At 39.7% G+C, this 23,582-nt stretch overlaps 1 protein-coding gene across 7 annotated transcripts in view; it reads left to right on the forward strand.

The window, feature by feature from the left end:
- The first annotated feature begins 1,402 nt into the window (after positions 1–1,402).
- The window catches only part of LOC109419207 (uncharacterized), a 127,442-nt gene continuing 105,262 nt past the window's right edge, over positions 1,403–23,582 (forward strand). The window contains exons 1-2 of one of the 7 annotated variants that reach the window (XM_029852124.2): positions 1,410–1,986; positions 2,218–2,279. The gene's annotated coding sequence lies outside the window, so the exon portion shown is untranslated. Of the gene's footprint in view, positions 2,280–23,582 lie in introns of all 7 variants that reach the window. The other 6 variants (XM_062846023.1, XM_029852122.2, XM_029852123.2 and 3 more) reach the window with 6 other exon arrangements.

A 23,582-nucleotide genomic window follows, 5' to 3' on the forward strand; every position in this document is an offset into this window, starting at 1 on the left:
GGGCTGAGCTGGGTGAGTTTCCGCTGTTCATATTTCAAACTATTTTGAGACCTTCGTGCTACCATACTATACGCGCCTTCTCTGATTGATGTAAAGGATTGTGAGTGATATCGATTTCAACTTCATAGACGATGAAAAACCGAGATTTTTTTTACAATCCGACTGATTTTCTCTGAAACAAAGAAACACAATCAGCCACACTGAACAATAAATTATATTCCAATGTTTTTGTTCAGCCAGAGTGAATTGAGTGCAAAGTACTAAGAAATTAAATGTAATTATATCAATGATTTCAAATAATTTACATGTATACTTCATCTCTGATGGTTAATAAAGGCTTGTAAGTTACATGTGTGCGGAAAAGTTCCAAATAATATTAGATGTTGTTTATTTGTGACTAGTTAAACTTTAAGCTTAATTATCTCGCAATAAAGTTATTGGCGCTTAGTTCGGTTTAGCAGAACCCCGGCCAAATGTGGTTCGAACAAACTTTCTTAGAGATTTACAGATAAACGATAACATTTGACAAAAAATCGGTATTTTTATACAGAAATAATAATAAAACATTACCAGCAATTGAGGTTTCGGTAAAAATTACAGAGTGCGACAAGCTGCCTATGAATAAAAACGCAATTTTCATGCACAATTGGTTATACAGAAAATATACGTTGAAAATACTGATAAATACAGATTTTTAAAAACCTTGATACAGATTTTTGAAAAAAATCATCTGGCATCCCTGCTCCCGTCCTTATCCCTGCATACTTCGGCTCGCGACACGTGGCCGTTTCGGGATACTAAGCTTTTGATACAATTTTCTTGTTCTAAGGAAAAAAAAAACATGTCGTTACGGAGGTTGGAAAAGTTAAAAGAACATTACTCAAAAATGGTCTATTGCAGTAATGGAAAACTCTAAGAACTGTACACTAAACTGTAATCATGCAGGTAAAGTGTGTGCGTTGAAACTACATAGCAGCGTTAGCGTATTCTATTTATTATTCCCAACACCCAATAATATCATTAAAAGATGCAACAATAACTTCTAAAATGTGGAAGCGCGTGGTTGTTTCTAGTACAAAAAATACTATCCAAGTCAAATGTCGTCGAATTAATCAATTTAAAAACTCAATACACAAAAAAATCATACAATTAAACCAAATACTATGATATCTGTTAAAGAAGGTAGATTGATGTTTCATAATTTGATTAACCTCATCAACCAAATTGTTATTTGATACAGCACCTACATATAACATACTATCTACACATAATTCAATAAAGGTACACAATACTTAAAGTTGGATAAAGTTGAATGCCATTAATCCTGCATTGCTCTACAAGTTTCAACAAATCCATCATGGGCCACCAAATGTCCCCGTGACATAATAAGGGCGCAGTAAATTTGTTATACTTATGTAGCGTGTTACCTTTCGCCTACCACCCAATATCCGATTCTGGATGAACGGTGTCGGTGAATAACTTCCTCAGTAAGGTTTCGCCAAATCAACGTTTTTCTCACTTTTGACACCTCTGTGGATGTGTACAACTTCAGATAGGACAGAGACGCTATAAGAGCCCACAGGAGTGGAAAATACGCGCACACGAGAGAATGAGATGCTATCTCTTCAATTAAAGGCCACCCGCCACCCAGAAGAGGAATAAGAGCGTACAACGACACGGAGTATATCCGCCTAATGCTGCTTGGTGGCTGTTGCTCTCTCGTCTGTATCCTGAATTGGCAAATCTCAGCTTTTCGCAGCATCAATTTTCAGTTGAGTTTGTACAGTCACGGAGATTACACGGGAACCTCGCCCAAGGATCTCTGTATGCTACACAAAGGATCATAAAGCACATTTAATGGAGCCTGCCTTCTTTTGCAATTACCTCGTGCAGGAACTGCAAATTTGTCTTTAAAAATTCGGGTGTTGTCCTTTTGGAATCGGTAACCGTCGATCGGGTCGAATTGTTTCCGGTGAGTTCGGATAGGTGGGTCAAGTGAAGTGAATGAAACGTGAAAAGTGATTTTTCTGCTTTCTATTCAGTTGTTCGGAATCCAGCAGTCGCATACCGTTAGTGAAAATGCCCAAAGAATAACTCGATACTGGATAGAAAATTGGCACGAAATACTCATCGGAACGTTTGGATTTATTCGATAGTGGTTCCGAATTCTAGAAAAAGCCGTTCCGCGAGTGTGAGTGTGTGTATATTTCCTTTCAGGTAAACAGAGTCTTGCGAAGAACAGAGGATTTTACCATACAGTACATTTGTCATAATGATCAGTAAGTTACACATTTTTGCTTCAATATGATTCTAATTTAATTGTTTAATTTTATATGACAACCATCATGGCCAAAGTGCTTTCATGTGGTAAAGCGCTGATAAAAAGTTACTTCACTTTCTCATACATATGCAAATGAAATAAAGTTTAAACATACACATCTGAATAATTCAAAGAGCGATAAAAATTTAGCACATGGAAGCACTAGTCCTGTGAAAAATGTCATTTCGGCTGCAATTTCCCTTACCACCATCCGGTGATGACTTTGACATCGTGCTCCCAGTCTGATGCGCTCTCGGTCTCCCAGTGTTTTCCGGTATCTCCCTCTCAGACTCCACTCACAGCCAAGTACAGCAATTCCTCAAAGAGTGAGATTAATAACGTTACTGTCTAGCCATACTACGTAATAAAATAATAGATAATGTTCAGTGTTTTGCGAGCATTGTTTTAAAGTTTTGAGATTTCTGGTTTCTGTCTCGTCAATGGTATTGCTGACTGCATCCCAAATTGGACTGACACAATTGCGTGCACACACCTTCAAAGTGTGATTGCAGCGCAGAACCACGTCGAATCAAATAGGAATCTTCGGTGCACTTCTTCTTCTTCTTCTTCTCTTCTTCTTCTTCTTCTTCTTCTTCTACTACTTCTACTATGGTGTGAAGAATTAGCAATAAGTTAAAATTCACAAATACAAAGAAAAAAAAAATACTACTTCTACTTCTTCTTCTTCTTCTTCTTCTCCTTCTTCTTCTTTTCTTCTTCTTCTTTATGGCTCTACGTCCCCACTGGGACTTGACCTGCCTCGCTTCAACTTAGTGTTCCTTGAGCACGTCCACAGTTATTAATTGAAGGGCTTTCTTTGCCTGCTTTGCATCTGTGGGCATTCGTCATTCGTAATTATGACCTCAGATAGCAACACTGATGGATCTACATAAAATAATTCATTAAAGGAAGTGTTGGTTCAAAACAGCGGTGAATATAGAGATTCGAAGAATAAAATTGAACAAAATTGAAATGCATATGGGTCATTCCATATGAAGTGACCGAGAAAATGTGAAAACTTGCAACCGACCATCACGGATTTGAACCAAATTTGGTTGAAACATTTGTTTAGATGGAAAAAGAAAAAATCCAAATTTTGGTGCCGATCGGATCACCCCTCGGCCCGTGGCAGCACCCCTCGATTTGGCCGATATGAAAATTATCCTCTCTTTCTTATATTTTTATCATTCAAACGATTGCACTTACATATTTTCGACCTTCGGTTTTTTTAAAGGAAATCGTTCAGGGAATCCAGAAAAAATATTATTTTTTTGATACATTGTTGCCAGATATCATATTTTTCAATTTTAAATCTAAAAATCATTTTTTCTCAAAATACGTATATTTTGATTTTAAAAATTTTGATTCCATCGTGTTTATCAGACGTTTTTCTATCGAAAAAGCTTAACTCTCCAAAGTAATTTGCGTCGTTCCTGAGATCTAGCGTTTTTAAGAAAAAAAATCCATTTTTTTCATATAAAGTATCATATAAAATCAGGTGCAGTTTATAAATTTCGCAAAAAAAATGTTCGATGCCATATAAAGACGTTTTGTGTTGATTTGAAAAATATCAAGTATAAAAAGGATTTAAAAAATGTTACAGTGTTGCCAGTTCATCAATTATGAGTCTATCGTAATAGACTAGCATAACCTGTTGAACTAAAAAAATGAATCTATTGAGATCATCAATTCTAAACAAATTTCATATATGGTAACATTATCTGAACAGATGTGCTGCCAAATATGTAATATTTATTGTAGAAATCTTAATTTTACTTGAACATTAGTATGAAATCTAATTAACAAGCCAAAAGTATTTTTTTATTTAGGTTTAGTACATTTGGCAACATCGACGTAAAATATATTCAGGAAAACATTTGATTAGTGTATTTATAAGCAAAAGTAGATTCAGCAGCTGCCTCTACACTTGATTTGTAGTTCGAATCCGAATTGAAATCGTCCTGTTTCGGATTTGAGCTGCTCAGTAGATGTAGAGGCAGAGACTGAATCTACGGAAGGCATGGTGGTAAGTAAAAAGTGCGTACGAGAAAAAGTGCCGAATGTGCTACTTTTCAGCACTCTTAAGAGTGCCGAAAAGTAGTACTTTTCGGCACACTTGCATTAGGGGTGAAAAGTAGGCCATTTCAGCATACTTCAGCCAACTGAAATGTTCAACTTTTCACAACGTAATTACAAAATAGTTATTTATGCAACAAGTTGCAAAATGATGATTTTTTCAGCACGAGTTGTACGTTTATCCAACGAGGCTTGCCGAGTTGGATAAATACGACGAGTGCTGAAAAAATCGAGTTTTGCAACGCGTTACATACAAAGTTTTTTGTAATTGCAAAAATACCCGTACAGTATAATCTATCTAGCCACACAAACGTGTATCAGCAGCAACCACGTGCGAGCCTCCATGCGTGACAGGACGTAGTGCATAGTATTTTCTTCGATCAGGTAGGCAATGATAGGCCAACTGTCGCAAGTTTACAAGCTCCCGTCGTCGTCATGCAGCATCATACGCAAAAGCAGAAATATGTTCAGCTTCTGCTTCTGCGCCTGATTGGCAGTTCAATTCAGAATCAGAATCGTCCTGATTTGGATTCGAATTGCTCAGTGCATGTAGAAGCAGCAACTGTATCTACGGAAGTAGCGGTACTCAACAAAAAGTGTGTGCTGGCAAAAGTGCCGAAAAGTACTACTTTTCAGCACTCTAAAGAGTGCCGAAAAGTAGTACTTTTCGGCACCTTTGCTTCAGTGAAGAAAAGTAGGCCGTTTTATCATTGTTACCGCGAGTGAAAAGTAGGGGAATTCGCAACGCAATTACAAAAATGTCATTTCGATATAACTACATTCAATAACCCACAGCTAATTTCAGAAGCTGAACCTGAAAATATGGAATATGATAAAATATGAAGTATTGCTGTGTGCGTTCAGGATGCAAACGGTGCCCAAATACGCTTTAAACGCGGTAACACATGTTACCCAAGGCAACGTAGCAACCATAGCCAATATCACCGCCAACCTAGGATTCAAAAGCTCCCACTGACATCGGGTTACTTGTTAGAAAATCTTACCGCATTTGGTGCTCCCGCATTTGATATTTGCATTTTGAATGCACACAGCAATATGAAATCCTTTGGAATTAGATAATATTAGATACCGTCAAATGGGGTAACTTGCAACACTTTTCGACTTTGAAGCAATATCATTGGAAATCTAAACATTTGAAACATACTATAGAGCATCGTGCACACTAATTACCACGAGTAGAATACTATGCAGCACTTGATTTACCAAAATACGTTGCCACCTAATCAGGAGATGTGCAATACATGCTTGTTGCAAGTTACACCATCTGTGGGGTAACTTGCAACACATGACATGAAGCTAAGTTAGCTACCATTAAACTGCACTAATATTCAAGTACTTATTCATATTATGAGTTTTTGATGTATAGCATGAAAAATGCATCGAAAAGATGTACACTGATCAACTGAAATATGATTTATCATGAAAGGGTTGGTAGCTATGACAAGTGAGAGTACAGTCATAGCACAATCATGGGTCACCCACAATTATGGGTCAATTCCATTTGAATTGCATGGTGAACTGACTGACTAATAATTGTGACAGAGTGACCCATAATTGTGCAATGACTGTATATTGTTTTACAACAGGTCTTACGCCCCTCAAATATAAAATTTGTTTGGAACTCGTGGCTCAGTACCAGTTAAAAATGTCAACAATGCTTAATGTCGTTTCTTGAAAAGGTAGAGTGAGTTATCTTAAGGCAGTTTACAGTGGTGTTTGGCTACTACAGCTAAAATAACATGATTTAAACACCTATTCAACTTAATAAACATTAAAACCGTTAATTTGTGCATTCAACTGAAATGATTTACTCCCTCCAGGTGCAGAATTCATGTTGGTGATTATCTTAAAACGTTTTTAAATTAAGTTAAACTTTCAATAAAGTGAAAAAAGGAATAGAATATCAAAATATGGGAGTCCTTAACAATGTTTGATGGTCACGTGCAAAAAATGTAAAAATTGTGCCGACATTAGAAAACGAGCGCGTTACGTAATAAATGAATGATCATTTTCGATTATTTCTATCAGAAATATCGTGAAATGAAAATAAATATTAGAAAGTTTTATCAATTTCAACTGTTGCAAGTTACCCCATAGTGGTTGTTGAATATGATAATGATTTTTTACATTACTTAGTCGATAAGTTTATCAATCTTTTATCGTTTTGCTTAGCTTACTATCAGATACCCTAACTACGAGTAAAGTCATCAGACTCATCGCACTTACCATAGGAGAGAGGTAAAGCACGATTTTCGTACTTGTTTTTATAGCATAAAATGAGCAAAGCGTTTTAACAGTGTAGCTAAACAATAAACAAAGAAACAAAACTGATTTCTGTACAAAAACAATCTTTGGTATACATAATCTCGATAACGGAAATAGTGAATCATATTAGCTTTCATTATTATGAGAAAGTAGTTTACATTTAATGTATGTCATTGTGTTGCAAGTTACACCGCTGTTGCAAGTAACCCCGTTTGACGGTACTACGCATCGTCGCGCAACTGGTAGCTCAGACTTCAGTATTTGTATTTTATATTCGAAGGTCCAACTCCTTATAAAAATCCCTGTAAAAATATCTTTTGATTGATTTTTACGGCAGTGTTGCCAAGTATGCTAGTATTTAGCGGAAACGCAAACAATAGGTGCGGGGATGCTTAGTATTGCGTTTACTCTAACTGGATTGCAGAATAATAGATCATGTCCTTTATTGTCCCGGGCAGAGAAGTGAAGAACAGTGTTGAGTATTGTGTTGTCTATTGATGTGATTGCATATGGTATGAGTTTTTGTTTGTTCTTCGTGGCGAAGAATGAACAAAAATTTCTGAGTGAAATAGATTAGTGGCGTTTGCTCCCTAGAGCCTACTTTTCTTAGGCTTTTTTTGCATGGAGAAGAGATCGGTTGTACGCGATGGTTAATTACGATAAATCAAATCGATTGTTCGATCAATTATAGGTGACTCCCAGATCGACAATGTATAGTATCATATTAAGGATCGGTATATTCGCCTCACTCCATTCATATTCACTCCTCTTTGCTGAATCGAATCGAGAAAGATGCAGCAAACGGATTGTCGTGATCAAGCACGCATCCCCATCACCAGTGAAAAGCCATGCGCAAGTTGCTTGACATGGATATTCGTTGCCGTTCGTCGCAGTTTTGATCGCAAGCGAATGAATGAATGGCGAATGGTAAAGAATGCTTGGTGAGTGATCGAAGTGGCTGCTGTCGTCGCTGATAAGCAAACACACAAACTAAAGCGACAATCGTTCGCTGCGATTAACCATGGAGTAGCAATTATGAATTGTGTTGCCATCTATACTCATACTCATGCAGTGTTGCCAAATGTGCTCGTTATGTATAAAAAACAGAAATCATTTGTTTTTATTTGGTGTTATCTATTTACGAAAGCTTTCGTGTAAATTAGATGTTTACAATAAAAATGACATGTGTGGCAACACTTCCATCTACAACATCGTTGAAATGAATTAAATGACAATTAAAATGAATTTCACAATAGATACATTTTATATTTTAACAATTTAAACTCATCTTTTCCAATAAACCAATTTTTTTATTGCTAACTATCAAACTAACAATAACTGTCAATTATCGGGTCATTTTGTCAGATAGGATCATAAACAAGAAAACACAGACAAACAGACGTAACATTGAAAAAAAAAATCCAACGACCACGATTTTAACGATCTTTTTAAACCTTTATAGTTGTAGCTTTCACAACCAGAGGTGCGCACATAATTTTTCTAAGCGTTAGACGTTTCACCTAGTGTGAACTAGGCGATGGATTTTCGCGAAAATTTTCTAGGTGTTACGTCTGTTTGTCTGTGAAGAAAAGGTCAACAACAGGGTCGTTAGAGAAGATGTGTATTGTTTTTATCTTGCTCATACATCTTGCAACACACATGGTGCGATTTTTCAGAATAACCTGTACATTGTCAAACACTTAAAGGTTAGGTTTCATGGTATAATAAAAAAGGTAAACTGGCAACACTGTCACATTTTTTTAATCCTTTTTATACTTGATATTGTTCAAATCAACACAAAACGTGATTATATGACATCGAACAATGTTTTTTGCCTTTCTCGTACACCAAGGTGTACCGAAAGGCTATATGTTCACTCCAAAAACGAAAATTTGATAGAGCCTCCGGAGGGGTCAAGTCTTATATACCAATCGACTCAGCTCGACGAATTGAGGTGATGTCTGTGTGTGTGTATGTGTGTGTGTGTATGTGTGTGTGTGTGTATGTGTGTGTACAAAAAAACTCACATCACTTTTTGGCAGTAAACCTCATCCGATTTCAATGACCGACGGTTCATTCGACGCGGAATCTGGTCCCATTGTTTCCTATTGAAAATGGTTCGGATCGGTTCAGCCGTTCCGGAGATATGGCCATTTAGGTGTTCCGGAACGGTACCCCAGGAAGGGATCAGATATTAAAATGCATCAAACCTATGCATGCGACACATCAAACCACGGCATTTTCGATAACCTGATGAGCGGTAAGCAGAAAAATAGTCTAAGACCATATCTGAACCGGTAATGTTCCGGAACCGGTTCCGGGTGTCCCGCCGGAAGTGGCAAATATCAAAGTGAACCAAACCCATGCATGAGACACATCAAACCACGGCATTTTTGATAACCTGATGAGCGGTAAGCAGGAAAATAGTCTCAGACCATATCTGAACCGGTAGTGTTCCGGAACCGGTTCTAGTCGTCCCGCTGGATGTGGCCAAATATACAATTGAACCAAACCCATGCATGCGACACATCAAACCACGGCATTTTCGATAACCTGATGAGCGGTAAGCAGAAAAATAGTCTCAGATCATATCTGAACCGGTAGTGTTCCGAAACCGGTTCTAGGCGTCCCGCTGGAAGTGGCCAAATATACAATTGAACCAAATCCATACATGCGACACATCAAACCACGGCATTTTCAATGACCTGATGGACAATGAGCAGGAAAACCATCTCAGATCATATCTGAACCAGTAGTGTTCCGGAACCCGTTCCGGGGTTCCCGCCGAAGTGGTTAAATCTGAAAGAGAAACAAACCCGTACATGCGTCACATCAAATAGCGGCTTTTTAGATTACCTAATGAACGGTCAGCAAGTGTTTCGGAATCGGTTTTGAGTGGCTGGAAGAGGCCAAATGTAAAAGTGAACCAAATCCAGGCATGTGACACATCAAATTGTGACTTTTGCGATAACCTGATGAACAGTTAGCTAGAAGCCTTACGTCACTGGTAGTGGTCCGGAATTGGTTTAGAGAGTCCCGTCGAAATTGTCAAACCCTGCATGTGAACCTTCAATTTGCAGCGTTTTTGGTTAACCGATGAGCAGTTAACAAGACAATAATGTTAGACCATATTTGGTTCAGCCGGTAGTTACCCGGAATCAGATCCGGGTAGTAAAATGTAAAATTTAACCAAACCCATGGATGCGGTACATCAAATCACGACCATTCTTGTAAACATTCGACACTTTTTACTACCTTCATTTCGTTGCCGCAGTCGGGTGTCAGTCGGCTTTGTTACATTCGTGCGCTATCGTTACCTCTTACCTACACACAACACGAGTAGTAGAACGAATAGAACGAAGACTTATCACGACTTATCGACAACCTGATGGAAAAATAGTGTCAGACCACATTAGATTCCCGGTAGTGTTGCGGGTTCAGCTGGCTGTGGCTTCGAAAGTGGTTAGAAGTAAAAGTGAAGCAAACCCATGCATGCGATATATCAAATCGCGGTGATTAGGTAAAGGTGAATAAATAGCAATAAAATATTCTTCTTCTTCTTTATGGCACGACGTCCCCACTGGGACTTGGCCTGCCTCGCTTCAACTTAGTGTTCTTTGAGCACTTCCACAGTTATTAATTGAAGGGCTTTCTTTGCCTGCCATTGCATGAATTTATATATTGTGAGGCAAGTACAATGATACACTATGCCCAGGGAATCGAGAAAATTTTCCCGACCGGAACAGGAATCGAACCCGCCGTCTCCGGTTTGGCGATCCATAGCCTTAACCACTAGGCTAACTGGAGACCCCGCAATAAAATATTCTCAGACCATAATTGGGACAACCGGTAGTGTCATGGTCCATGACTCATGGAATCAGATCCGGCTATCCCACCGGAAATTACCAAGTATAAAAATGAACCAAACCCATACATACGACACATCAGCATATTTTTTGATAATCTAATGAACGGTTAGCAAGAAAATAGCCTTAGATCACATTAGAGACTAGCTGTTGTGTAGCAGAACCAACGTTCATGTGAAAAATTAAATCGTGGCTTTGTTTAATGGCCTGATAAACATTAGGTATGAACAACAGTGACGAATAGGTCTAAGTTCTCATGTATGAGAACAAAATATAGACAAAACTAAAGCGATTTCATCAAATCGTACCATTTTAGATTCCTAAGGTGTAAAGTTATAGCAGGATTGGTAAACGTTGAATGGAAAAATAAGAATTTGATCGCGTAAACAGAAGATGGTGGCTGTTTTAAGGAATTTTGAGCTCTAAAACTATGTAAAATAAGTGTATTTAGTATGGGAAATTTGTTTGGAGTCCACCAGAGTATCCAAAATAGCGGTCCAAAGTCCAAGATAATGGCCCAGTATTCAAGTTAGTGCCTATTTTATAGGATTTTTAATTCTTGCATTATGGGCATATTTTGTATGAAAATATGTCCAGAATTCAAAATTTGTAATTAGAAAACCCAAGCTGTGCGCTGTTTCACAAGGTCTGCAATATGACTATAGTTTGAATGGGGAAGAATGCCGGTCTTCGTCCAAAACTGGTAACCAGAAAATCATAAACGACATGCCAAAATTCAATACGGCGACTATTTTATGTAATTTTAGGTGCAGAGTCCAAAAATGAATACCAGAATATCCAAGATGTTGTCTCAATGTTCAAGATGGCGGTTAGTTTAGTTGGGGTAGATATCCGGAGTCATAAAATGATGACCGGAAAATCTAAAATTACGTTTCAAAATTTTGCGGCTTCATGACACTTGTTTGGTTTGAGTTTTGGATCGTTGTCTTATATTTTCTGAATATTAAATGTTATGCTAATATAAAATGTATCCATATTGAGTAGATTTAGCAAGCAATTTTCATTTTGTATTTATGTCAATGTCATCTACATGTCGCTTGAGTTTTGTTGAAAGGATATTTTAAAGCACGAGAAAGGCACCATCACCGCTAGGTGGATTAATTAGGGTTTTTTTTACGAAATTTATAAACTGCACCTGATTTTAAATGATACATTATATGAAAAAAAGAATATTTTTTCTTAAAAACGCTATACCTCAGGAACGACGCAAATTACTTTGGGGAGTTAAGCTTTTTCGATAGAAAAACGTCTGATAAACACGATGGAATCAAAATTTTTAAAATCAAAATATACGTATTTTGAGAAAAATCGATTTTTAGATTTAAAATTGAAAAATATGATATCTGGCAACACTGTATCAAAAAAATAATATTTTTTCTGGATTCCCCGAACGATTTCTATTAAAAAAACCGAAGGTCGAAAATGTGTAGGTGCAATCGTTTCAATGATAAAAATAAAAGAAAGAGAGGATAATTTTCATATCGGCCAAAACGAGGGGTGCTGCCACGGGCCGAGGGGTGATCCGATCGGCACCAAAATTTGGATTTTTTCTTTTTCTATCTAAACAAATGTTTCAGCCAAATTTGGTTCAAATCCGTGATGGTCGATTGCAAGCGGTCGGTCACTTGGCGTGGAATGACCCATATATGAAATGATTGGGATATTTTGAACGATGAGATAACATTGTTTCGATAATTGGTTACACTGCTAAGTAGAGCCAAATTTGACTCATAAGTCGGACGCATTAAATGTTAACAAATTCAAATGGCCAGAGAATTATGTATTAGTATCAAGTGTTATCCAGCATGATATCCAATTAAACCACATGACTCTAAAAGCTGGCACCACTGTTGATATAGATAAAGAAATAATTGAAAACTTAGGATTCTTTGCAAGGTAGCAAATACAAAACTTCAGCAAAGTTAGACTGGTTGCCATGGTTACTATTTATGATACGAATAAAACAACCGTCGATCCGACGTGGTGTTTCAAAACTGTCCCCCTTAATTAAGCGGTCGATCATCGAAACAAGCAATCACTTCTGTTAAATCAGCGCAGACGGGAACCTTTTCCGGGGGTTTGGGGTCAAGCTAGCAAATGAACGTGAACCGTTATAAAGGAGGCGGTAGTGTTCGGCTATTTTCATCATTTTTATCTGTTATTTACGTCGGTTCGTCGGTGATATATTTAACCATCTTTACATTCATGATACATTGCAATATGGAAAATCCGAAGTGAAACAACACTTGGAATAACTTGCAAGGTGGTATGCTCCACCAACTTGAATAATTGATGAAGGCCCCCTCTATTTATAATAAGAAATTGTTTCGTAGCTGGTAATACGGAAACAATTGTATTGTTACAGGGATGATCAAGTATAGTATTCTAGGTGGAATGGTGTGGGACCATTTGCATTTGGGCAGAGGTGACACATTGGCATCTAAGCCGAAAAAAAGGAGTGTTCATGGTGTGGGACCGGAATTAACCTTTGAAATTCTGCGGCTTAGACGATGGACGATATCCCGACAGTAGCCATCAAGACGGCCATCGAGGCCAGCCCTGACATGTTTAGAATGGCTGATAGCCATTGGCTTTGTAGATGTGCATAAACAGAGGCGAATTTCCGGAGAGGTGTAAAAGGCAAAGATTGGTTCAACTGCCCAAACCCACACGCTCGCGTCAGAATACCCATTTTTTCATTGCTATCTCTGTCGCTCTTCAAGAGGCCCCATTTAAAAATACCCATTTTCAAGTTGGGCGGCCCAACTTATAAATGGGTATTTTTAAATGGAGCCTCTTGAAGAGCGACAGAGATAGCAATCAAAAAATGGGTATTCTGACGCGAGCGTGCAGGATAGCAACCCGTCGGCATACAGACCAACCTGCTTTCTGGATACCGCTGGAAAACTGTAGGAACGGATCCTTTTGTCGAGTCTGATGGTCTACCGAGAAACCCGATGACTCGGGCCTCTCGGATAACCACTTCGGCTTCCGGAAGGGTCGATCGACGGTGGACGCTATTATGGCTGTAACCCAGTACAATGGAATTCGATGTATGACGGCGTATTGAGGCTCTAACTTCCACCGGATGTAAAGCTGGTCGGTTTTACCAATGATATTATCCTCGTTGTATATGGAGAGTCGATAGAGGAAGTGGAACGGTCAGCAACGCACGCAATTGGCATAGTGGAAGACTGGACGAGGCATTCGCGCACCACAAAACGGCGGTGATGATGATAAACAACCGTAAGTCTGAACAACAGGCTGTAGTCACCACAATCGGATGCATGATCAACTCTAAGCGCTCATTGAAGCAATTGGAGGTCATGATTGACGATAAGCTGAAATTCGGAAGAATATGCCTTCAAAAGGGCAAGCTTGGCGAAAATGTCATTGTCAAATATAATGTCATATAGCTCGGCAATATTCTCGAGTAAGTGTGAGCTGCTCGCGACAGCGAGCGGTCTCCATACTACGATATGCCGCCACTGCATGATCAAATGAGCTAGTGGTCAATCGAAACGTGAAGCGGCTCGAGAGTACCTACAGGCTGATGTGCCTTAGGTAGTCAGCGCATACCACACGGTCTCAAAGAATATGGTATGTGTGCTAGCGGGCATTATGCCCATAGCAAGAGTGGTGGCAGAGGATAAAGAGTGCTTCGAGCGACGCGGCATAAGAGGAACGAGGCGGATCACCAGAACATTGTTTATGCTGAAGTGGTAGAGGGGAGGGGGATTTTTCCCACAAGGGTAGATGGACACGCAGGCTCATACCGACATGTCTAAATGGACGAGCAGGCATCATGGCGAGGTGAATTTTCACTTGACACAATTTCTGTCAGGCCATGGGTGCTTTTGGTGGTATCTGCACAGATTCGGACATGCAGGCTCCCCCGCATGTCCGGAAAGCGCAGACTGCGATGAGACTGCGGAGCATGAGCTCTTTGAATGCCCACGCTTCGTGGAGCAAAGGTCGAGTATGCAGGAGATATTCGGTAGAGATATTACCCCGGACAACATTGTTGAAAGGATTTGTACGAGGGCGAACAAGTGGGATTCCATTTCTTCTACGGTCTCCTAAATCATTCTGGAACTACAGAGAAAATGGCGAGCTGACCAACAGCAAGTTGAGCTGCCCTCCCTTTCCATCCGGGAGCTTGAGTCCAACGGGTTGTCTTCAGTACTAGCCAGTACCCAAACATCCAGGTGAGACGGTCAACTTAAGGCAGTAGCTGGTGGACCGCTTACCAATAGAAACCAAACTCCATCCGTTCGACAATCGTTGTTCGATATAACAACAGTGGACGAAAAATCGGCACCCTGATGAAGGTCCTAAAAATGTGACCGAAACGTCGGATACGACTAAATAGCTGTGTTTGAATTTCGTCAAGACTGGAAAAGTCACTATAAGTTTCCTCCGATGTCATGATCTCTCGTGCCTACGTGCTTCACGCCATTCAGATTCTCATCAAAGTACTACGTGCACCTTTCAATCACCTTAAGTTTATCTGTCATGAGGCACCCGTCTTTAATCTTGAAGATTTCGGCTCACGGTACGAAGCCGATTCAGCTTCTGGTAGAACTTCAAGTTGCTTGGGAGAGGTACTCCAGTTTCTGTTTGTATATTTCCCTGTTCTGCTAGGTGCCTTTTTGCAGCATTACAGCCTGTGTTGCGTTCTTCTATTTAGTCGAAAATCATTCTGCACTTCTCATTGACCCATTCTTTCCGTCGACTCCGTTCCACGTACCCGATGGTGCGTTGGGTTGCGTCGTCGATGGCTGCTTTACTGTACTAAATTGCCCATGCTTGCATAGGCGGCATAACCACCATTGACGATGTCAGCAAACACAAACTAATAACTTACGCTTGTGAATATTAGTGACCAGTTTTATGATATAGTGCAAAACATTGAACCCTTAGGTAAAGGCCAACATAGAAAACGTCTTGAATTTCGAATTTATCATTGTTTAAATTTCAAAAGTGTGTTGAAAACTACAGAAGCGCTATTATCGACTATGCGAATAAGGAGGACATGGTTGGCTTTATAAAGCTACCCGCGCAGGAACGAATAACTGACACATAACTGCAGCATACCAAAGCCAGGTATCATACCAAGACAAGGTATTGGTCGGTTACCCAGGTATTGAAAATAACTTACTTTGGTATTTTGTAGGTATTGATATAATACCTCAACGAGTTATTGGTTTGATGTTGAGGACTGCTTGAGGTATTATTCAATTATGGAAAAATCGCTATTTGTATAGAAAAATCGTCGATTATTATTTAGGTATTGCAATACCTGATGTCATTATTCACTAGTTATGTACAGAAAACACTCCAGTTATTATTTGAGGAATTTTACCTCTTATGCAGGGCTAATTAATAACTCATTCAGGTTGTAGTTATTTGGTTTTCCATACCTGAGTTTGTTATTGTCTAGCTATTCTCTCCTGCTCGGGTAGTCTCGCCAGAATGGGGGAGTCACATACTGTAACTCAGGATCTCTATTCATCAATAACAGATGGTCTTGAGTTCAGTCGATACCAAGGTATCTCAGTGACAAACATGTTACTGAGATAACTTGCGTACCTCACAGCAAAAGGGTAATAGTCCTAAAATCTGGACGCAGTGATCTTCACCCGAAAAACTTGAAAAAAAGAAGGGTCCTACAATCCACTAGAGTGGCCACATCGAGCTCGCTCTCGTCTGACAACAACGCTTCCTCGAAATTACGCGCGTTGCTTCAGTCGCCATAGGTGGCCACCCGCGGCGGTCGTCAGTATCGTTAATCGCGGAGAGGTTTGGCTGCAATTTGACCATCGCCAGGTAATGGACAGATTCGATGTTCGCGCCACGATTGGTCCTAACGTCGATAAAGCCAGAGAAGTTTCATCCATCAATCAGAACGTGGTCGATTTGCGATTCTGTTGAGTATGACGATAAAGGAGACTGTGTTGGAAAAGGGTGCTACGTATGGTCATGTTTTTGGAGGCGACTAAATCGATGCGTCTTAGGGCGTTTACGTTCGTTAGTTGGAGGGCGCGGAGCTTTCCAATCGTCGGTCTGAAGTTATCCTCCTGGTCTAATTGAGCATTTAGGTCTCCTATGACGTCTTAGCTTGGGCAGCGGTCGGGAGTTGAGAGATCGGTAGTTTCACGTACCGAATTACCAGTCGTTGCCGTTGGTTGCGGTTCATTTCATTCTGTTTCTGATGTTTCATTGTAATTCTTATTTACGGCTGACTCGCAGGCCTCGGCACTAACACCCTACTTTCCGGAGGTCCATAGTGTACAGCAGTGGCGTAGCCAGAAATTTGCTCTGGGAGGGGTTTTCGATGCTCAATAATAACTTTTTTTATTTGACACTGACATTTCGTAAATATATACACTGAATATGAGCCGTAGGTTTAGAATAGCGGCGCAGCCGGAATTGTTTTTCATCACAAAGCGTTTTATACTATAAATTTGATCCAGAAATTTTTACTCGGGGGGGGGGGGGTGGTTTAACCCCCCGTGGCTACGCCAGTGGTGTACAGTTGAGCTTAGAGTCCTTCTCTGACACTTGGACGTCGATCAATCGCCCTCCCTCCTGTGTAGCCAACGACCAAAGTTACCGGGGTTGATTACCCGATCCTCCCTAAGGTTGCTCGCAGTTTTCGGCCGGCACATATCGGTTTGTACCTTGGAATGTAGGAAAAGGAGTTGCTGAGAAGTGGTCTCTATGGGATCTGAAATATCTACACAATATCTAGTATTAACTGCACCAGTGTCATAACATATAGTTTTTCAATAAAAAAAAATGATAAAACAATTGTTTTTAAACCTTTTCAACTTTGCGTTACAATTTACCCCAGCCACTTGTCACTTTATTCCTCGTTTCAAAACTTGTGCCGTTCATGGCTTTGTTCATCCGTCATCGTGCTTTTCATTCTAGAAAATTCTTTATAGGTATCATTATATACACGGCTTTTACAATCGTCCATAATAAAATATTAAATTCTTCTAAGTTTAAGTATTGACATATTATATTCATTATTCATCTAGAATCTTTCAGAACAAAACAAAATAGATTTTTACTCCTCATGGTGGAGTTCGACAAGTAAATGTGGGAATTTTGCACAGTATCCCTGGTGTAGTTGCACTTTATTCTGGCTATAAGTGAATCGTACACATTTTTTTAACGTGATTAGATTCGCCTTAGGGTACTGCGAGCTAATGGATAGTTCATCTCTCATCGCTCCACACCGTTCTCCAGCGCATCACTCGAAGCGTTATCCAAAATAGCACTTTACGGAGTACACCTGTATTTTCATCCTTTCTCCGCCTGTACCCTAAAGCTTCATTTCATTAGTCTTGGAAAACATACCAGACCTATCGCGGATCGAAAAGAATTCGATTCTCTCTTGTGCGAGCAAAGCTCGTATCTTCGCTTGGATACCATCATACTCGTACCTATATTTATGCAATAGTTTCTGATGCTCATCACTAACACCCGTCAGCTGCCTCGAGTGGCAAATCGTTGAACGGTGCCAAACATGACGGATTGGGAAATGGCAATGACATATTGAGTCTGAGCATTGTCTTGTTCCAATCAGCGGTTTGTTAAGATCCGTAAAAAAAAACAAAGAGTCAGAGATACCAGAGCACCATTTGGACGTGCCTTTTTCTAGTCTCTCACTTGAATGGGTAGCTTTTCCACTTGTCGATGGCTGCTATCTTTTATCTCCTGTCATATGTGGAACCGGAAAACGTTTCCTCTCCGAACGGAGAAAATTATCAATTGCCTACAGGCTATCGTGTCTGCACACAATATACTGGTGATAAAGCATTTCGCACTGTTTGCATTTCAAAATGATGTGTAACATATGGATTTTTCAAAGTGGAAACGATTAAATGTGTGTACGTTCATGTTTGAATTGGATAAAAAGTTTGTTGTGAAAATTTTCAATAATTTAAAAGATGTACATATATACAACAATGATTAAAGTTCTATTCTTCTTCAGTTTATGAAAAAACGATCATGTAATGTAAACATGAGTGAAACGACGTGCAAGACAAACAAATGCAGTTTAGTAATCTCATAATTGTTCCATATAATGGGCACAGTTTTGTGTTTTAAACCCAAGAAAACGCTACTGAATCATTCTGTTTGATAGGTTTTGCTCAGGTTCGGGCGAACTTAAAACTCCAACAGAAATCAAATTGGATTTTTTTTTTTTTATTTTGCACTGTTCTTTAATACACCTTGAACATTTTTTCCGTTTTTTAGGCTCAATCTAAAGCAAATTCAAAAAGTAAGAAAGGTATTCCGAGGCAAGTTGAAGCGGATGAGGCAAGATGAAACACATAGTTTTGAAATTGACTGCAATATAATTTGAAGATTTATCCTTCGCCAAAAGATTGTTTAAATCAAAAACTTTGTAATCTGGCAATCAAATTGTCTATCATCGTTAGAAAACATCATGTTAACCTGCTGTTTCATCTTACCCCACCCGTTTCAACTTGTCCCGGTGTATCAGGTATCAGAAGGCCGGCTCCAGAGGCACGTTATCCTCTATTTGGGACATTTGTGCCATCGCCATACATATAAGCCTATTTCATCATTTACCTAAGGGTGAATGGGACAAGGGATGGAATGGGATTAGGAAAGGGAAAGGTGATGAAATAGGAAGGGGTACCCTAGAAAAGGGAATGGACGCATAAGCGCAACGAGAGCTCATAGCTCATACCACAACGGGTTTAATCAGTGCCCTGAAAAGGACACTGTAAAACGCATAAGCGTAAAGAGAGCCTATAGCTCATTGGAGGTAGCTTGTGACGTCACGCGACTTTCAATGTGACATTGAAAGGCACGGCATCGAAAGCATCCTCAATATTCAAGAAATCACCCAAGCAAAACCTACGTTTGAGCGAGTACTTTCTTGAAAACATATACAACTTTGTGTAAAAGAGTCACTGTGGACATCCCAAATTGGGAGACATGTGAGTTCACATGAATAGGCATGTCAGCCAGACGAACATCACAGATGTGATAATCGACAATGCGTCTCAAGCATTTCAGAAAAGAACCAGATAAATCTGAAACTCATTCCATCTTTACACAACGCACGCACCCTTTCGGGATAAAACTGTGGAGTAATTTCACGCCATGAAAATACCCCATAGAAAACTACAAGAGTTCAACACATGTTTGAAATACCCAAATCCCTCTGGAGAAAAATAGGACAAAACCCCATTTCCTCCTGGAGAATTGAATTAAGCAGAGCTTTTTAGAACCCGCTAAGTCGATTATATAGCTATAATTCTCAAGCGGAAGCTAGAGATTTGTAACTATGCAAATGAATGGTTTATCCGAAGATATGTTGAACTTGAACAGATTAGAGTTCCATTCAGGAATATCTCTTGCAGTCCGCACAGACCGCAGAGGGCAAGCTTCTTTCAAATCAATAGCTATGGTATACCACAATGGAGGGCGTTGTAGGTACAAAACCACAATGAAACTCTCTTGGAGTAGCAATGTAAGCGAGTTATCCACAAAATGTGGTCGCAACCAATTAGTACAGGTTCCCTAGTTTGTTCAGCAGGGACGTCTGAATACGCAAGTTTTATGAAGGAACACTCAAAAGTGCAAAGCAGGTCAAATGCAGACCCCTCATCTGACACATGTCAATCAATCAACTCTTGACAAATTCTGCTCATGCAGAGATTGGTTAGGTGCAATTCTATAATAAGTTATCCATGAACTGGACTACCTAAGTAATCCATCAAACTGAAGCATCTCAAATTAATGTTTGAGCTACTTCAGATGATGTAATCATCTTAGCAATACTGCCAAATATCAGCAAAAATATGCTGAATACTTGCTTGAAGGCATCCATAAGGAAAGGATGAAAAATATTGTTAACATTATTCTAAGATATAGCATTCTCGAGGCACGACACTTCATTTATAATGAAAGAAGCAAAACTGGGTTCACATGGTAACATATACAGAAGTTGCCCTACGAAAATGAGCTTTTTGAAGTAGAGAAACTTGGGCCACGCACGCTTTTTACGCTGAAAATTGATCTGAGGTTTCCTAGCCGTAGCCACTACCCAAACTAGACAAGATTACACACTTCACAATCACATCACAAAAAGGAAACATCAACGACAAACCAATCCGGTGTCAATTGAAAAACGTCAATGGCGAAAACGCCTTAAGCGAACCCATATAGGTGGTAATGTAGGCTAATTTACAACGTTTGAATAATCCCGCCCTTATTAAGCCTCAAATTTGAGACTTAAGAAGGGCAGCTGATTATCTCGGAGAAACGCAAGGTCCGCTGCACTATTGCTCCGGTTAGCGCAGTAAGGGCGTAATACTGTGGAGGACGCCCTAATTCTCCACAGGCTCCGTTTGTGATTAGGTTTTTATTAGACCCCCCTAACCATTCATTCCTTGGCACGGTAAGCATAAAGCCGCATAACACCATGAATTAGGGTCACCTGTTTAGTGGACTCTTACCACTGGATCAGGCGATCCGTAGTGTTATTCTTAGCCAATTGAGACAACCGCTACCGACACTACACAGCTATCTAGGCTGATTGGGAAAAGAAGTTAACATTGATTATTAACTTCCGAACGAGCCCAAACAGCCGAAAAAAAATTCAAATTCAAAAAGTAGGAAAGGTATTCCGAGGCAAGTTGAAGCGGATGAGGCAAGATGAAACACATAGTTTTTAAATTGACTGCAATATAATTTGAAGATTTATCCTTCGCCAAAAGATTGTTTAAATCAAAAACTTTGTAATCTGGCAATCAAATTGTCTATCATCGCTAGAAAACATCATGTTAACCCGCTGTTTCATCTTACTCCACTCGTTTCAACTTGTCCCGGTGTACCTTAGTCTTATCTGTTTCAAATAGTTTGAAAGCAATGGGAGAGTCCAAGAGCAGCACTCATTCATTTATTTAGTATTATATAAAATTCACGATAAAACTAAATCAACAATATTTCTCCATAATACACGGTGCGTGGCTGCCGTTCTCCATCCTCGGTCACGCCCGATGCTCGCCAAGTCACGCTCCGCCTGGTCCGCCCATCGTGTTCTCTGCGCTCCACATCTTCTTGTGCCAACCGGATCTTTCGCGAACACCAACATTGCAGGGTTGTTGTCCGGCACTCTTGCAACATACCCTGCCTATCGTATCCTTCCGGCTTTGGCCACCTTCTGGATGCTGGATTCGCCGTAAAGTGCAGCGAGCTCGTGGTTCATCCTTCTCCGCCACACACCGTTCTCCTGCACACCGCCAAAGATCGTCCTTCCCAAGTAGAGCGATATGGCAAATGACGGGCAAATTTTACCATTAAAATAGAATGTTTGAATGGCAAAATTTGCTATTATTAATCGTTCTGGTGCTTATGAATGCTGGAAACGTGATAAGAGCAATTCTCAGAAATGGGCAAATTTCACTCGCCTCCGTAACCTAGCGAACAATAAAGTTAAGTCTACTAAACGAGATTTTATTTGCCTCCCAGCTGAATGCTGACCTTCCAGCAAAGCAATTATGGATAAATATTAAAAGACTTAGATTGAAACAAACTAACACTAAAATGGGCGGTGGAGATATCACTGCAGGGTCCCTAAATGTGTTTTTCGTCACGCAAACTGTACCGTTTTCTTTCAGCGATAATCATGATTCCTTTGAATTACCATCAAGATTTTCTTTTACTGGTGTTACTTACTGGTGTGTTTACTGTAGTTCTTACTGAATTTGCTTCTGCGTCATGTGATGATGTTGGTAATGTACTTATACCTCTAAGAATGTTGAAAGCATCTTTATCCGTAACGCTTCCGTGTATAACTGATATATTGAACAGCTGCATAACTACTTCGGAGTTCCCTATTGACTGGAAAACCGCTAAAGTCATTCATATTGGTAAAACTGATAATCCCTCGACTGAAAAGGATTATCGTCCTATTAGTACATATATAATACGTACCCCCGGGGCAAAATGCCCTTACGCCATTTCATAATATAAGTAAAGTTCCATTCGATGCAAGCAAATTAGACGTAAAATTGAGCCGGACAAGCCCAAGAATGCAAAGAATATTCGAATGAAAAGCGTGGAAAACGATGATTTTCCACATTTGGAAAGATTATCTCATTTGAAGCGCACGCAATTTAAGCAATTGCGCGCTGATTATATGGAATCAACCTATTAACTATTATCCGCCTCCTATTCCTTCCATTTGCAGCCGTAAATAGTAAGATGGAGCCACCTGGTATTTCATTAGAATTTAAAGCGGAAAATTCCAAAGATCGTATTGCCCCACCTCAAGGTGCGTTTTGAAACAATTTTTCAGCACCTAAAACGTAACACTTTTAAAAATTGTTAATTTGATTCGGTAAAATTGATATCACACGGACTAAACGTTGGCGTTTCTTAATCAAATAAGTAAACTAACTTTCAAAACGCAAGATACCCATAAAATCATCTTAATCTTAGCTATAGGGCCACGTTTGCTTAGGGGGTGCATATTACCCCACCATCCTATACAATAATCAGGAACTTACTCGCGTCGTTCCTGGTATGCCAGAGGCACTGAGCTATGACATTTTGGAAGCGGTGCCATGTCGCTTGTACAGAGTTACTTCCGGATGTGTGGGATTTCTGAAGAAGCTCAGCAGAACCCACTACTGAGCCCCCGCCACGCCTAGGTTTACTCTGCTTGAGCAATCCATATGCCCCGGTGGTCGGCCACCTCCCCGTGCCAAAGGTGGTAAGCCCACAATTGTGTGTGGATACACACTTAGAAAAAATGACGGATTACGTTAAAATTTTACCGTAATCTCAACAGCTGAACGTACGGTAAAAAGTTCGGAGATTTTTCAAACCACCGAACGTACTGCGAATCTCAGGAAAATGCATCTGTCAAAATTACCGGAACGTTCGCTACTTTTTACAAATTTACCGTAAAAATCGCAGAACGTTTGGTATGTTTGTTTACAAATGAATTCTCAATA

This window comes from Aedes albopictus, chromosome 1, assembly GCF_035046485.1.
Source record: "Aedes albopictus strain Foshan chromosome 1, AalbF5, whole genome shotgun sequence".
NCBI lineage: Eukaryota > Metazoa > Arthropoda > Insecta > Diptera > Culicidae > Aedes > Aedes albopictus.